Source organism: Megalobrama amblycephala, linkage group LG12 (assembly GCF_018812025.1).
Source record: "Megalobrama amblycephala isolate DHTTF-2021 linkage group LG12, ASM1881202v1, whole genome shotgun sequence".
NCBI classification, from domain to species: domain Eukaryota; kingdom Metazoa; phylum Chordata; class Actinopteri; order Cypriniformes; family Xenocyprididae; genus Megalobrama; species Megalobrama amblycephala.
The window spans coordinates 5,765,819-5,784,393 of record NC_063055.1 but is presented as its reverse complement, the minus strand read 5'-3'; the positions used below and the strand labels follow the sequence as shown (position 1 = coordinate 5,784,393).

General features: G+C 34.3%; 1 protein-coding gene across 3 annotated transcripts in view; it reads right to left on the bottom strand.

Moving 5' to 3' along the window:
• Window positions 1-18,575, bottom strand: part of fgd1 (FYVE, RhoGEF and PH domain containing 1) — a 56,843-nt gene that overhangs the window by 34,385 nt on the left and 3,883 nt on the right. The gene's annotated exons all lie outside the window — the stretch shown is intronic.

The window sequence follows — 18,575 nt, the reverse complement described above, 5'->3', positions numbered from 1 at the left end:
CTTAAAAATAGGCATCACAAATGATCACGCACGTGACCCCGTCTGTCATCATCTACATGTACTGACTTCAACCAGAGACTGTATGAGGGGAAGGAGACAAGCCACTCCTAAGAAAATGAATAAAAGAAACCACAACACTTAAAGGAAGTCCTGTCTTTCAGTCTAAAGAGTTAGTCACCTTTTTGAAAGAGGAATGGCCTGTTTTTTTCTACTATAGGGCTTGCATGTGCAGGTTTTTAATGTGAAACTAAAAAAAACTAATTCGAAATTTAAATGAAACTATCTTAAAAAGAGCACTGGAGATTTCAGTCTTTCAATTTTCAAGTGGAAATGAGCTGTACTTGTATGCTTATTATCTACATAAGATGGAAGTGAATGGGAAATAAAAAAATAAAAAAAAGAGAGCAATTTTTGGGTAAAATCTACAAATCAGCCACAATCAAGTAGTTTATGATGTCTAAATATATACGTCCAAATACAAAACCTAATACAACCCGAATTACAGAAATGTTGGGACAAATTTGAATAAAATTAAAACTAAGACTTTCAAATAACATGAGCCAATATTTTAATCACCATAGAACATAGATAACATAACAAATGTTTAAAGGTCTGTGTATTCCCTAGTTATGTATTTATGTCTATATTATTTTATATGTATTTATGTAAATATATTGTGGATACAATGGTACAATTTTGTGTTTCCCCCCCCAGATGGGACCAATCTGCCTTACATGCATTGTATTTTATATTCCTCTGCTATATTTTATACGTAAACACTGTATTAATTGAAAATAATATGCATTTCTTTTAATATTTGTATTATTTTAGATACATATGGTAAACGTGGCATAATTTAGAGGTGAATATTGTACAGTAAATATATTATGAATATTAAAATATGGTAGTGTATATATTTTATAAATAAAAAATGCAAAAAATGCAGTATATAAGGCAGGGGTGGGGAACTTTGATCATAGAAGGCCATTATCTTGTTTGGAGTTTAGCTCCAACCCTGGAAAAAAAAACACTCACCTGACCTGCATTCAACTTTAGTTATCCTGAAGACCTTGATTAGCTTCAGGTGTGTTTAATTAGGGTTGGAGCTAAACTCTGCAGGACAATGGCCCTCCAGGATCAACATTCCCCACCCCTGATATAAGGGAACTCAAGTTGTGGGTTTCTGAAATCTTGGACCTCCAGACCTCCAGTAATGTAAATAAGCACAATGACATAGCAAATGCTTCTGGTGTCGACATAAACCACTGCAAAATCATCCATCCAGATGGGTTTCAAGCCGGATTAACATTCCGTTTAGGACACCGAGTAGAGGCTGAGAACACAATGATGAATCCTGACACAGAATATGAAAGTGTGTCACACCAATTTCTCTGACATCAGGTGAAGAAACTAGTCGGCTGATCTCTGAGGTCACACAATTTACACACAGCTTCCCTCCAGACAAGACACTTCATGCTATAGCGTGCATCTAGGCTGATTTGTGATGGCTGTATTTCCCTGTTGTCAAAGGTCTGAATAATCCTCTCGCACAGAGAATGACTTGAGATTACGTGGCACGGGGTTTGCCCTATCTCTCACTCTCTCCCTTTCATTTTCCTCACCCCTGCTGGGTCCGCAGTGCTGTTGCTCTCTCAGACCCTGGCACAGGGTGTAGGCTTTAAATGGAGAGATTTACCCCCCTGATTTCCCTAGAGAGAAGGCCATCTGCCTACTGTCACCCGGCCCATTATTATGACTTCTACACAGTGCGCATGCTCACTGACGGCATCACAAGTCTAAATGCCACAGGCCAATGACTCACGTGCGCTGGTAAACAGCATTCATATTATTAAAAGCATGCATAAAAATAATAAAATAAATAAATTCTGAATAAAAAAAATACATAAAGAAAGAAAGAAATCTAAGAACATAAAAATAAAATCTAAGTAAATAAATATGAACAGTCACATGATTTGAGGAATGAATCATGTATGTAGCAGATACACATTAGGCCGAGTTACCAGGCAATGTTTAATACTTACGTACAGGGGTTTGTTTAAATCTCTAATCTTACGCATGAGCAATAATAATAATAGTAATGCTTGCCTTAGAAATCAGCACTAATAATAGCACAATAGCGCAGTATGCGACTGAGGGAGCCATTTATAAATTTCCTGTATTCAATTATTAACATCATCTCCAGAGGTGTATTCATCCTCTTGTGTTTATCTCAAGGCCAAAATACACCAACAACAAGATGATTATAATAGACTTAGTGGAACAGTTCACTGTTTTTTTTGTTCGGAGGGATGAACTAAGGGTTAATGGGGTTGACCTTCATTCCCAGCATTCAATGCACTTTTATTGGCCCCTAGACAAATACACACACACACATCATCTTTTTTTTAACATTTAATTAACACACTACACACATGGGGCTTGTGCAGAATAAATTTCAAGTACTACACTTCAATATATATATATATATATATATATATATATATATATATATATATATATATATATATATATATATATATATATCAAAAGTGACAGTGAAGATATTTTTTGTAATTACTTGACATTTCTTTGTAATTATTTGTGAAATTTACTACCAAATTCAGAGTGAAAGTTGTGTAAATTCATTTTTTTCAGTGTACAAAAGATTTATATTTCAAATAAATACTGTTCTTTTGAACTTTCAAAGAATCCTGAAAAAAAAAAAAAAAAAAATTAGCAGCCAACTGTTTTCAACGTTGATGATAAAAAGAATATTAGACTGAATTCTGAAGGATCATGTGACACTGAAGACTGAAGTAATGATGCTGAAAATTCAGCTTTGATCACAGGAATAAATTACATTTTAAAATATATTCAAATAGAACACAGTTATTTTAAATTATGATTTTTTTTTTTTTTACAATATTACTGTTTTTACTATATTTTTGATCAAATAAATGAAGCCTTGGTGTGCATAAAAACATTCAAAAACCTTACCAACCCCAAACTTTTGAACGATATGCAACATTGTTGTCACATGGTCTCATGAATTCGAATGTTTAATTGGAGAAAAAAAAAAAACTGAGTTATTTAGCATTTTTAATCCAATTTTATAAACAAATATCTAAATTCTTCTGATAATGTTTCCAGTTCAAGAATCACACTGGAAATGGAAGATCAAATGAAGTGCAATACAAATATACACTGTAAAAAAGAATTGAGTTGGTTTAACTTAAAAAAAGTTGCCTGGTTGCCTTCAAATATTGAGTTCATTGAAATAAAAAAGGGGGTTTTTGAGAATATGAGAAAAAAAAAATTAAGAAAAAAAGAAAAAAGAGTATTTGAGGTTTAATCAACAGAACTCAAAATATTGTTATCTGAACCAAATTAATTATTGAAGTTGATTTGACAAAAGAAAAAAATATTTTTTTACAGTGTAGAAGGCCATTCCGATATTCCACGCTTGCACACCTACATACAGCAAAAATAGCAAGAGTAGCATGCAACATGCTATTCTGAACATAGCCATAGCGAAGGACAGGAAGTGTATCGGTGGATTATGGCCGGCTGTTGTTGTACTGGAGGGTCTAGTGTCAGTAATGGAGCTGGTGTGAGAGCAGGGCCGAATGAGGCCTTGAGAGTCTCAGCTGTTTGCTTGCTGACATATCGAACTGACTCCCAGAGGGCTGGATTTGTTACGCCCCCTTTACCAGATGTCTAACAACACACTCAGATAGAGGGGGCTGGTCGTCTGCTCACTTGTGAGAACGCATGATTCTAAAAACATGATTAATAATATCCGGTCTGTTTCAAAACAAGCCTCAGCTGACTTTCAAGTGACTGTGAATACAATAAGCAGTTAGCATTTACAATGCAATTCAGTTTTCAGCAGCCTACTAACCAGAATTATATGAACAAAGTAGGTAAACCAAGGTTAAACAAGCAGATTCCTGATAAACTTCAAAAGGACATTGTAGTCCAAACGGAAGGTTTTATCAGTTTCCTCCAAAAGCAGTTTCTGTTGTAAACGGCTTCAGATAACAGATATTACACTACACCTCTGCACTACGGTCTTCCCTAAACCAAACCTGCTCAAAGCATCTCTCCCAGGGATTGAACCAGGTTGCAGATATTCAAGGAAGACCTTCAGAATGGTGCATAAGGAGTAAAAGATTTATGATGCCATTGATTTTTACTGCAAGTAGCTTCGCTTATCTCTAGCAAAGAAAATCCATCTTGCTTCGGTTACAGCGTTCCAGGCTTCTATTTCAATTCTGATACTATTGTATGTATAGATGAGCGCTTCTCTGAGCGGTCAGGAATGCAATGCTTTGTTCAGCGCAGACGGGGCAGGAATGTGGGTTCAGTGATCTTTGACTTTGGTATTTGAGTCTGAGTCTCATAATGGAAGTCTTAAAGTCAAGGAGCCGAGAGAGATGAATATAGTGCACTACTGTTCAAAAGTTTGGGGTCAGAAACCAAACGTCCATTACCATATCTGAATTTCAGCTGTGAAGGCCTCCTCAGCACTTGATATAGTGATATGAACAAGTGTTGTCATGATACCAAAATTTTGACTTCGATATGATACCCGACTAAAATACCTCGATATCGATACTGAATCTATCAAACAACTCTTAAAAATAAAATTTAATTTTTGGCATTGATGATTCCATGAAGAACCTTTAACATCCATGGAACCTTTCCATTCCACAAAAGGTTCTTTAGATTATTAAAATGTTCCTCACACTTAAAAAAAATGGTTCTTTTAAGAACTGTTCACTGAAAGGTTTGTTGGAGAAACAGAAATGGTTCTTCTACAGCATTTACTGTGAAAACCCTCTTTTGGAACCTTTATTTTTAAAAGTTAAGGCAAAAAACTAAAACAGTAACAGTAATTTTTAAGAAACTAAAAACTCACTTGACCAGCGTGTTCCCACCTTGCTTTTTGAACATTTCTTCCCCTTCATTTAAAAAAATAAAAAATAAAATAATAATAATAATAATAATAATAATAGTAATATTTATATGCCAGTGTGAACGTCCTAACAGAAATGTTTGCAACAATCACCAATCACGTTAACATTCTCTAGGAGGATTAGGGCCAAGCAATAATAAAAAAAATTAAAAACCATCTTGAGATTCAATTCATTATAATGCGAGAAAAAGTCTAAATACAATGTTGAGAATAAACTCATTAAATTGAGAATAAACTCGCTGTGTTTCGAAAAAAAAACGTGTTAAATTTCAAGAAAAGTTGAAATAAAATGTTGAGAATAAATTATTCAATTGAGAATAAAGTTGTGTTTTGAGAAAAATCATTAAATTAAATTTCTTAAATTTGGAGAAAAAAGTCTAAATAAAATAAACATTAAATTGAGAATAAAGTCATTGTGTTTTGTGAAAAAATTAGAAATGAAATGTCAAGAATAGTCACGCATTTGATCAGTGTTCATTGCATACTCATATTAAGTGTGATTTTCTTTTTTCTTTTGTTGTTAAACATTAATCACACAGACAACAGCAGGAATATTAGGCTGCTGTCACTTTAAGACCTGCATGGATCCAATACATTGAAACACATCCGATTTCTTTCTCAACTGTTTACGTACACTAAAGACATACCCGACTGCGTTTACGTGAATAATCACCAGAACATGGATTTTGACATATTTTTGACCATTCAAGCACAATAATCTGTGAATGAGAACTTAAAGTCCCCCAGTGGTTAATATCAAGTATTTAATGTTGTTTATTTGTCTATGTGGTGTTTTAAATATGCTTTAAGACAAATCATGTGCAAATTCATGAGTCAACACCATTGCTGAGTATTTTCTCTTTAAAACTGCAGTGATCTAAAATATAATTTGAAATCGCTGGTGTTTCTGACATCACAGACTACCTTGTAACCAATCACGTCAATGTACCGACGGGCTTTAACATATCATTAACTATGATCGATCTGAAGCAGGCGAGTCTCAAGAGAAGGTTATCCCGTTATATGTTTCTGTATATATGAAAAATCAGGTAGATTTAGCTATATAGCGAGTGTATGATGTTTATTACGATGTTACGATGAACTATATGCATTTCTCGACTGATGTTCTGAGTTGTTCAAAGCATTTGTAAGGATGCTGATTTTTAGAAGACAGCTGTCTGAACATGGTTTGTGTAACATTAGCAATACATGATAACAGTCAAGCAAAAGGCTAATCATATTAATGACTGTTATGTGTCCAACGTTGTAAAAAGCGATATCATTGAGCAGCGTTTACCTCAGTAAGTTGACCGAGTGGATCTCTGAGTTTGTGCGAGTGAGTGGAGGCGGGGCTAATTAGCATATTCATGGTTCTGCGCATACTAAATGAAGCAAGGGTGTAGAGTTACATTCTAACCATTTTAAAAAAACTTTAAATATGTAATTTTGATGATCAAAAATTAGTTTTAAGGGATACAATTATTGACTACAGGGTGATATTTTAAGTCAGGATCGCATGCTGTCTGAAAGGCAGCTTTCTGTGCATACGCTTCAGGTCTAAGCCTGGCATCGCGAGCGTCCCACGCTTTATTTTTGCATGCATGCATGTTTCTTTGTTGCTTTTATTGTGATTCTCTGTGCATATATTACTTCTGTATGGAGTGGAGGCAGTGCTCTGCACACACGTCCTGGCTCCTGCTGTCACACATCGATGCAATATACGACTCTTATTAGAATGCTGTCATTCTAAAAGTACCGGTACTAATAAAATTTCGTATCGTACCGTTTTTAATAACAGGTTATCATGATACCTTTCTAGTACCTGTATATTGTGCAACACTAATACGAACAGTAACGATGGCATCGGTTTTACCGTATCAATTCGAGCATGAGTTTTCATTCTTGGTAGTGGATTTGCTTTCTCAGCGCCGAAAACAGTGTCAATGACACGAACCAAACTCTTCCAGACCTCAGCTACAACTACAGAGTTTTATGTTTGCGGGCAGCCAATGAAGATTATAAAAGCTGGCATTATGCAAATTTGTTACAAATTCACGCAGGCTTGTGCAGGAAGTAAGAATGGAATTAATAATGACTCGTTTCAGGCAGTTCAGAATCAGTTCTTTCTTTTGGGAGACAACAACATTTATTGTGCACTTTAAAGGTGCCGTAGAACGTCTTTTTAAAAGATGTAATATAAGTCTAAGGTGTCCCCTGAATGTGTCTGTGAAGTTTCAGCTCAAAATACCCCATAGCTTTTTTTTTAATTCATTTTTTTAATTGCCTATTTTGGGGCATCATTAAATATGCGCCGATTCAGGCTGTGCGGCCCCTTTAAATCTCGTGCTCCCCTCCCCCGGAGCTCGCGCTTGCCTTAACCAGCATAAACAAAGTTCACACAGCTAATATAAACCTCATAATGGAACTTTACAAAGTGTTCGTCATGCAGCATGTCTGATCGTGTAAGTATAGTATTTATTTGGATGTTTACATTTGATTCTGAATGAGTTTGAGGCTATGCTCCTTGGCTAAAGCTAACATTACACACTGTTGGAGATTTATAAAGAATGAAGTTGTGTTTATGAATTATACAGACTGCAAGTGTTTAAAAAATGAAAATAACAACAGTCTTGTCTCCGTGAATATAGTAATAAACAATGGTAACTTTAAACACATTTAACAGTACATTAGCAACATGCTAACGAAACATTTAGAAAGGCAATTTACAAATATCACTAAAAATATCATGATATCATGGATCATGTCAGTTATTATTGCTCCATCTGCCATTTTTCGCTATTGTTCTTGCTTGCTTACCTAGTCTGATGATTCAGCTGTGCACAGATACAGACGTTAATACTGGCTGACCTTGTGTAATGCCTTGAACATGAGCTGGCATATGCAAATATTGGGGGCGTACATATTAATGATCCCGACTGTTACGTAACAGTGTTATGTTGAGATTCGCCTGTTCTTCGGAGGTCTTTTAAACAAATGAGATTTATATAAGGAGGAAACAATGGTGTTTGAGACTCACTGTATGTCATTTCCATGTACTGAACTCTTGTTATTTAACTATTCCAAGATAAATTCAATTTTTAATTCTAGGGCACCTTTAATCTTTGAATGTTTACAGACCTTTTACATTCACAAACACCTATATTACACACTACATAAAAAGTAATATCCAAAAAAGCATAATAGGGTACTTTAAAGTATTAGGTCTCATTCATGAAACAAGCACAAGGACTTAATAAATAATGTAAGTGTTCCCACAGCTCAAACAGTAAAGCATGCAATGCCAAGGTCATATGTTCAATTCCCAGAGAATGCATGAACTGTTCAAATGTATGCTTTGGATAAAAGCATCTCCCAAATGCATACATTTACTGCTGCATTGAATTGAATGACACAATTTACATAGAAAACAGAAATTCATTTAGCTCTTATCATGAATAAGACCTATGGATCAGTGAGCACAGTGAATTTGATTCATCGGTCTACCATATCACATGGTTTTATCATTTACACATCGACACCAGTGCACACGTGGACTTGGACGCTGACCATGCTGAAAAAATGCATAAAATGCTACACGTATAGGAAAATCCATGGAGTGCTGCATGCATTTCTCTCATCCCTTCACTGCTGGAAAAAAAGAAACGTGGTTTAGAGGTCACATGTTGTATTTTGTCTGCCTCTCTCATTACATTTTCTGCTGTGGAGAAGCCGAGACCGAAGACGCCCCCCTCCTCCTCTCTCCAGACACACATTCATCTCTCTCGTGAGCCGTCTAATCAGCTCGTGATTTTGAGACCCATCTCTGTACTTATCAACCCCTCCCCGTTTACTTGAGCAGATTAAAGCGTCCAGGATTTGAGCGAGTGGGTTAAAGCTCCCTCTCGAGCGATTAGAGCTTCCGCTGACGCGCTGCTCTCTTTCTCCTGAGTCCTGCCACGTTGTCCGTGGTTTCAAACGGCAGCACGGCATTCCCACACGCTGACACAGTGACACTGTCTTCACTTTCCCTTGATTTTCCTTCATCTCATCCTCTGCCTACAGCTGCAGCAGCAGATAGCATTTTAGTTCACGTCCACAAACACCACTACACACACACACACACACACACACACACACACACACAATATGCAGCCTTATTCATTCAAGGGTCACTATTCTCACTAGTTTATTTAGTCTACTAACAATGTACAACAGTGGACATATATGTATCAGAAGAAATAAAATACAATATATATATTTGAGCCAAATGTCATTTCCATCACATTTCTAATTTTGTGAATTCAAACATTTTTGCAATAAAATGGCCTAAATCCTTTGTCATGCTAGGGCTAATTTGATAGCTAAGCTCTTTATTTACCTTGCTAACCAAGTACATTAACATTAAAAAAAAAAAAATGAAAAAAAAAAAAAACATATTGTGGTTGCAGTGGAAAAACTGATTTTCATTTGTATATAAATATATACACTAAAAAAAAAAATGTTAAAAAAAAAAAAAAAAACGAATAATGTACTGGCAGAAAATTACCAGGACATTATCCAGTAATTTTAGACATTTCTGTTAATCCTAAAACACAAGGCAATGAAGTTCAAAATACAGGTAACAAACCTGTAAAAAAACAAAAAAAACAAACAAACAACAGAAAATTATGTCAAATTAATACAGTACATTGTATATATATATATATATATATATATATATATATATATATATATATATATATATATATATATATATATATATATATATATATATATTAGTAGTAGAAGTAAAGTAGTAAAAATATATAAAAGGTTTGAATGTTTGGGACATAAAGGACAAAAACTGTTCAAAAACAACAAAATAAATGAAGACATAATTTAAAAACAAATGACAAAATTGGGTGTTTTAAAGATCCATGCAAGAATGGGACAAAAATGTCCTACCCAAACTTCCTGTTTCAATACAAAATACATTCATATCCTTGGAAAAAATAGGAAATATGTCTGTGATGTGATCATTTAAATGAATAAAGAATAAATATTATATATATATATATAATATAATATAATATAATATATATATAATATAATATATATATATATATATATATATATATAGGTAGATAAATATTTTTTATTAATTAATTAAAAACATACATTTTTAATAGCAATAAAAAAAACATTAAATCTTAAAATTAAAAATAAAAATAAAAGGAAATAGAATAAATCTAATTTAAAAAAATAAAAAGGCAAGGAAAAATATTCTTTGAATTCATAAAAAAAAGTGTAATACATTTATTTATAATATAATATAATATAATATAATATAATATAATATAATATAATATAATATAATATAATATAATATAATATAATATAATATAATATAATATAATATAATATAATATAATATAATATAATATAATATAATATAATATAATACAATACAATACAATACAATACAATACAATACAATACAATACAATACAATACAATACCATGGGACATAAAAGTGCAAGTCACAATAAAGATCTTGTTTGCCTTAATATAGACACTGTTTCCCTGTTAGCTAACCAAAGATAACTACAGGTCCATTAGATGTATAACGTAACGTAACGTAACGTAACGTAACGTAACGTAACGTAACGTAACGTAACGTAACGTAACGTAACGTAACGTAACGTAACGTAACGTAACGTAACGTAACGTAACCCCATGGGACATAAAAATGCAAGTCACAATAAAGATCTTGTTTGCCTTAGTATAGACACGGTTTCCCTGTTAGCTAACCTAAGATAACTACAGGTCCATTGATATAATATAATTAATATAATATAATATAATATAATATAATATAATATAATAATATAATATATATATAATATAATATAATATAATATAATATAATATAATATAATATAATATAATATAATATAATATAATATAATATAATATAATATAATATGGCTTAGCATAGACACTGTTTCCCTGTTAGCTACAATAACCTAAGAGAACTACAGGTCCAGGTTTATTAAATTCACCGTTGCATTTAAACAGAAGCAGTCACATGGTGAAAGTGTTTTTCACTGAATTAAGAAGGAAGGAAAGAGAAGCGGAAGGTGAGAGAACAGTAATAGCATCTCGCTCTGTCTGTCACGCTGTCACTTTGTTCACAGCTAGCTAACACTTACACAGTACCTGCTAAAGACTGTTCACTTGGTCGACACTGCGATTAATCACATCCGCTTCAGGCTATCACACGCATTACTAACCCAGGGTTCACATAATATACAACTCTTATGATAACCTCGATTTCGCTATAGGGAAATATGAAAAAGTGCCCTAAGGGGACATAGAGGATGTGTGCTTTAGGAGAAACGCATAGGGCAAATGTCAAGTGTCTTGCTCAAGGGCAAAATCTCATTCTTATGGGGTTGGGGGTTGACTAGTAAACACTCTATAGCTTGAGCGGGATTTGGTGAAACCAACAGCCATTGCTTTCAACTGTAATATCATGACTGTGTTCCTTCGGTTCTCCTCCGTGAGCCCCGGCCAAACCTCTGAGGTTTCTATTTATACCCGTGAGTGGTGCATGTGTGACCGAAATGCCTGTCAGTGCTCTTTGATAGCTATATTTTCTCATCATTTAACTCTTTATGTACCACTGTGCTGTTTTTTATGAAACTATGGACCTTCGGGAAGTGGAAACTATATTGACATTATTATTAGAGGTGTTTGCAAAGACAAGTGTCACCGTGAATGGCTGAGCATCACTTCCATTATATGGACTCACAAAGATGGATTATTTTCCTAAAAATCTTCCATTTGTGTTTATCTGAAGAAAGTCATATATCTCAGGATGGCATGAGGGTGAGTAAATGAGAGAATTTTCCTTTTCGGGTTTAAACATTAAACTGCACCAATTTTGCTTTGTGGAGACGATTGCTCTGAAACAAACCTGAAACAGTTTGATCCTAAAGCAACAACCAAACCAATTTTTTTTTTTTACTTTTCCTACTCAGTTTGTGTTTATTTCATATCCTGCACAGCACGAAATATGGATGCAATTATGAAACAAAAAATGAAAATATGCAAAAACCAATAGAGATAGACTTTTATGGGATCCTAACAAGAAACAGAACAGTAAAGCTTCATCAACACAGCTCCCAGTTGCTCCTTTCACTCCACTGTTTATTTCCCCAAAGGCTCCAAATCACATTACCCTACAACAATAAAGAAAGCGTAGACCATGTCTAAATATTACGCAGGGCCGATAAATCAACATGCTAAAGTAAAACTGTAATCAGATGAACTCTCTGTTGCACTGCCTTTCCCTCTGTATTTGCAATTTTAGTTCATTTAATAAAAGTTAACTACTTGAGGAGGAGGGAATTGTTTTGTTTCCAAAAGACTCTATTTAATTCACAATAAGTGCATTAACATTACAATTATGCTTAACCCAACTGCTTGTGAGGTCATGTCAACACCTTAAACTGTGGCCTTTTATCGGTTAAAGGTCATAAACCCAATTTGAAGTAAAATCCAATCAACACACATGGATAGTCATTATGCCAATTTCAGTTTTTCTGATGGCTTAAAACTAAAAAATGTTCACTATCGTTTAAATGTTTGGGGTTCGATTATTTATTTTAATTTTTTTAATTAGCCTAATATGTTTATTCAGCAAGGATGCATTCAATTAATCAAGTGACAGTAAATTCTTTTATAATGTAAGAAAAGATTTCTGTTAAATAAATGCTGCTGAAAATTCAGCTTTGATCACAGGAATAAATTACATTTTTAAAAATATTCAAATAGAAACCAGTTATTTTATTTTATAATATTGCTGTTTTTAATAAATGCAGCCTTGGTGAGCAGAAGAGACTTCAAAAACATTAAAAAAAATCTTATTGTCCAAAAATGTTTAAATGGTAGCTTTTAAGAAAAAAAACCTAAAGTAGTCAACCTCACTAATCAAGCTAGTTTTTGGATGACTAGACGACCCATAATTTGAATGTGCTTATGAAAATGATAGACTTGTACTAGTCTGTACCAATAATAAATGTATGTTAGGCTGCTTTAGGCTCTTGAGGTCTTGGACACGAGTCCTTTCCTAATCCAGTAATGACGAGACAAATACATTTGGACAGTTTCTTATGCTTATGTGAGGTATCATATCCTTAAATAAAACAATATACAACTATTCACATAGTAACATTTAATACTTATGTCTGTTCAATTCTCTAACCTTAAATACTAATTATTGTGATGCATAAATGTGTGGGTTTGAAGGTCATCTGTCATTTAGTGCTACAAAGTGTGCAAACATACAATTTTCACAATTCATAATATTGGAAATGAAGACACACATCCAGAATGGAAACAACCACCTCAGAGTAATCTAATCTCTCCACCAGATGGCTTTTATATGAGCATGTGGGCGTTTATAAACGTCTTAAAGGGTACGTCTGCTGAATTGAAGGCATAGTTCTGCTGCCATTGTTCCAGAGGCTGAGGTCAGTAAAGCATTTATGAAGGCCAAGATTTAAGATCTCACATTGCTATCTGATAAAATTTCTTTTTATCAATGATTCTGCCAAAACAAATCAGACTTTTCTAGAGAACCTTGAAAAACAATATAAAGAGAATAGTTCTGCATGAAGACTTTCATTGCGTAGGTTGCAATTATTAAAGTGGACTTATTATGCCCCTTTTCACATAATATAAGTCACGTAATATATTTCATGTAATATAAGCCTCTGGTGTCCCTAGAATGTGTCTGTGAAGTTTCAGCATAAAATACCCCACAGATCATTTATTATAGCTTGTCAAATTTGCCCCTATTCGGGTGTGAGTAAAAACACGCCGTTTTTGTGTGTCCCTTTAAATGCAAATGAGCTGCTGCTCCCGCCTACTTTCCAGAAGAGGGTGGAGCTTTAACAGCTCTCGCTTCAGTTGCTCAACAACAACAAAGCTGGAGAATCTCACGCAGCCAAAATGAGGATTGTCAGTAACGGTGTTCAGCCTTACATTGTTCAAACCGGAGTCGACACTGATGGAGAGACTCAGGAAGAAGTTACAACTTTTAGAATGAAACTGGACGTTTCTGAATGGTTAGTGGATAAATTTATGTAGTTGTTGTGGAGTTGATTCAACTCATCCACTAGCATGTGTCGTCATGTTAATCTTTTGTGCAAATTAGCACAATTTATCACACGATACAAAAAATAACATTGAACTTAAACGCGATTATCGCTTAAACGTGATTATGAAATCGCAAAGGCTGCGATTATTTTTTTTATGCGCAGCTTATCAATGAAGTATGGCTCCAAATGCTAATCCATCTGAAAGCACTGCGAGTTTGAGTCGCTTATAATGTACATTTGAAAAAGCAACACAAACAACGTCAAACATCTTTCCAGACATGACAAGCATTTATTAACATCTTGTCCAACAAAAGGCAACATATTTTTACTCCAAACTCACTCCATAACAGTTGAGCATGATGTGGCTTCTTACACAGAATAAGGCAGTCGTGTGTTTATTAGTCATGTTTAATCAATCAAAGCGTTTCAATCTTCTGTTTATTCAGCTACAGCGATATGACGCATGTTATCTTCTTCTGCAGCAGGGCATATTTGGAGTTTCTGCGCAAGAGCGCCCTCTGGCTTTTAGATGGAGAAGCTTTTACTACTGATCACAGAGCTGTACATCTCTGACAAGCTGCGCGTAAAATAATCGCAGCCTTTGCCAAATCGCGTGTGATTTAATTGTGATAAATCATGCAGCCCTAGTGCAAATCCAGTGTTGACTTGACCCTTGTTTGTGAAGCAGTCCGGTGTAAAATGGCGACATGGCAACAACACTCTACTGCAACAACTCTTCCTCTTCTCTAAAGCAGCCCAACATGGCCTCACCCCTTTATTGTGTGTTTTCGGGGGCAGGGTTTATGTAAATGTTGGGGTTTGTGATGTCACTAACCCGGGAAGAAGCTTGTTGTAGTCCCTACCAGCAGTTTGTTGCAGTCCTTAAAGTGATTTTTGTAAAAGAAAATATCTCCCTTTGCATTGAACTTTGAGCATCGTAACTTTGCAGATGTTGTTTATGATCAAACAGCAACATTACACACTAAAAAAGTGAAATCATAATCAAGGACGCCTTTAATACAACAAAGTCGGCACACAGAATTTGTTACTCAGCAAAGAAGATGATACTATGACTAGAGCACAACAGTAATCTTCCATTATTTCAATGACCTTAAGGGGAAGTTTTTCCTCCATTAATTTTCTCCATTGGAATTATAAATAAATAAAGAGCTTTAAACCATGAAACAAACCAACCAGCTCTGAAATGAATCACAAAATTACAAACTTTCATTTGAAGCAAAAATAACTAATTAAATAAAAATAAATTTTGATTTACACTCATCGGTTAGCATAAAAACATTATATTTTTAATTTATTGCATTTAGCTATGTACAAACATATAAGTAGTTTGGGAGTTCAGGAAGATTGACTGGATTATGTCATTAGCAGTGCTTCATGGGAGTGGGTGGTTGTTTTTGCCATAATTTATCACACTTACTTGTGACTTTCACAGAAACATCTATCATCATTTAACAACCTCGGATTTTATGGTAGGTCTATCTCCAAAAGTTTATACGTTACTGTAAAAAATCATTTTCATTTTACGATTTTTACTTGAAACCTGGCTGTTGTGCTGTATTGCACAGCAATCAAACTAGGGCGAGGTAAAGTAAACGTACTGCATTATCCCTCCCTACTCTGTGTGTATAAAACAGGCCAAGAGGGTCATGAGCGCGGGTCTGTTTTGCATACGGGGCTTCCTAAAGGACAATCTGGATTAGAGAGCCAGTAAAGCGTCGGCCTCCTTCTTTCCCAACCTATATATGGATACATCCCGAGAACTGTTTCTTTAACGACGCTCTGGAGATTTACAGGGAGTTTGGCTGATTCACACAAGTGTAATTCTCCACAGAGCGCCAGGCCGAGCAGCCAGACAGACTTCCTACTCATCTACCGAGTTGGCTGTTGACCAATGAGAACTGTTGCGCTTTCACACTGTCATAATAACAGTACTGCAGCCGCTCAGACTGATCAGAGCTGAAGGAGCTGGAGTTTTCTCGCTCACAGCTACTCGTGATATCGGTCTGGGAGGAGATAAGATTGTCTTCCAAAACTATGTGACAATGATCATGGGAGTTGTGGGGCTGATCGTAGTCGTGCTTCGCTCAGATACACACCCTTTTAAGAATAGACGGATCCAAGTTTTTGCAACACGTTCTTCCCTCACATTCCAACATTTTTCAGCAAAACTCCTTTGTCCAAAGCAAACAGATTCAGAGACATAGAAAACATGGTGTGAAATATGGTTTCTGCTATAATTTCTACAACAGAATAATTTATTTTTTAAAATGAAGACTTCACACCAAGACCTTCCTGGTAAAAAATATTGTGATAATATCATGGTACATTAATGGAATCATAAGATAATACCAGCAGGGTACTGCATGATTCATGATCATATTCATGGTATTTACATGGTACCTCCAATGCACAATACCAATACACCATGTTCAAAACAAAACACGGTGATATCAGTTGGTACTAATATATAATTTTTTTAAAGAAATTAATATTTTTATGCAGCAAGGACGCATTAAATTGATCAAAAGTGACAGTAAAGACAATGTTACAAAAATGTTACAAAAGATTTCTATTTCAAATAAATGTGAACTTTCTTCAAAGAATCATGAAAGCACAACTGTTTTCAATATGGATTATTATAAGAAATGTTTCTTGAGCAGTAAATCAGCATATTAGGATGATTTCTGAAGGATCATGTGACACTGAAGACTGGAGTAATGACGCTGAAAATTCAGCTTTGAACACAGGAATAAATTACATTTTAAAATATATTCACATAGAAAACAGTTGTTTTAAATTGTAATAATATTTCACAATATTACTGTTTTTACTGTATTTGTGGTCAAATAAATGCAGTCTTGTTAAGCAGAAGAGACTCTTTCAAAAACATAAAAAAAAAAATCTAACCAATAAATTTTTGATAAATAAAATAAATGCTAAGAACGCATATGAAATTAAACCCTATCTGTGATGTGTCCAGCTAGGTCTCTTAACTTCAAATCTATTGGTTTAAGAGGGATCAAACATATTTGATGCAGTTATATTGATTAGAGATCCAAACATGTTTTAGGGTAATAACTTTCAATGCATTGAGAAAACCCCCACGACCCCAGCTGTTACTGTCATACACAATGAGGATAAAAATGCTTCAAAATAACAGCCTGCATGCTATTTTTATGAGTGATAATGGAAAATGATCTCATTCACGAGCTCCATATTCCAGGTTCGTTTGAACCTCTTGTATTAAATCATCAACAGACAGTGATATTTCTACTCCACATTTATTCTTCCTTCTTTAAGGTCAACATCAGATTATTCATGATGTGCTGGGATACATTAATTTTACTGACAGTCTGAGAGCTCTTCAAACACAGACTGACTGCACAAGATATCATCATGCATTGCAGAAGAATAGCTATGTAAGCCACACTATTTAAAGCATCGTTCATGTGCAAACATTGCAGGACAATCACCAATGTTTAATACATAAAGCGTTAGTTCATCCAAAAATTTAAATTCTGTCATTAATTATTCACCCTCATGTCGTTCTAAACCCGTAAGACCTTTGTTCATCTTCAGAACACGAATTAAGATATTTTTTAATAAAATTTGAGTGATTTCTGTCCCTTAATTGACAGTAGAGCTGCACGATTCTGGATAAAACGTGACCCTGGAGCACAAAACCAGTCATAAGTTGCACGGATATATTTATAGCTATAGCAAACAATACATTGTGGGTCAAAATGACCAAAAATCATTAGGATATTAAGTAAAGATCATGTTCCATGAAGATATTTTGTAATTTTCCTACCGTAAATATATATAAAAAAAAAAAAAAATTGTTGTGAGTGAATATGCATTGCTAAGGACTTCATTTGGACAACTTTAAAGGTGATTTTCTTGATATTAAGATTTTTTTGCATCCTCAGAATCCAGATTTTCAAATAGTTGTATCTCAGCTAAATATTGTCCTATATTAACAAACCATACATCAATAGAAAGCTTATTTATCAGAATTTCAAATAAACTTGACCCTTGTGACTGGTTTTGTGGTACAGGGTCATAACTGAGAATCACGATTTTTTGGTTTCAAGAGATAGCATGTAATTTACTAGAGGTTTTGACAAAATATTAATTGCTGGACTCTACTTGCTGGAAAAAAAATGTTTAATTCATTTGAATGAATTATATTATATAAAAAATGGTTTTGAATTAATTCAATGACTCATTAATAAATACTTGTTTCATTACAGGATGAATCAGTGTTTTTGAACAAATCTTTTGAATGAATGATTCAATGACAATACATTTTTAACAGTCACTTGTCGCCAACTAGTGGCATAAGATGTAATTGATACAACCGTTATTTGAAGCGCCAAGTTCATTTCAAAAGTTGGTTTACTCTTTTGATCGCTATCATAGACATCAGT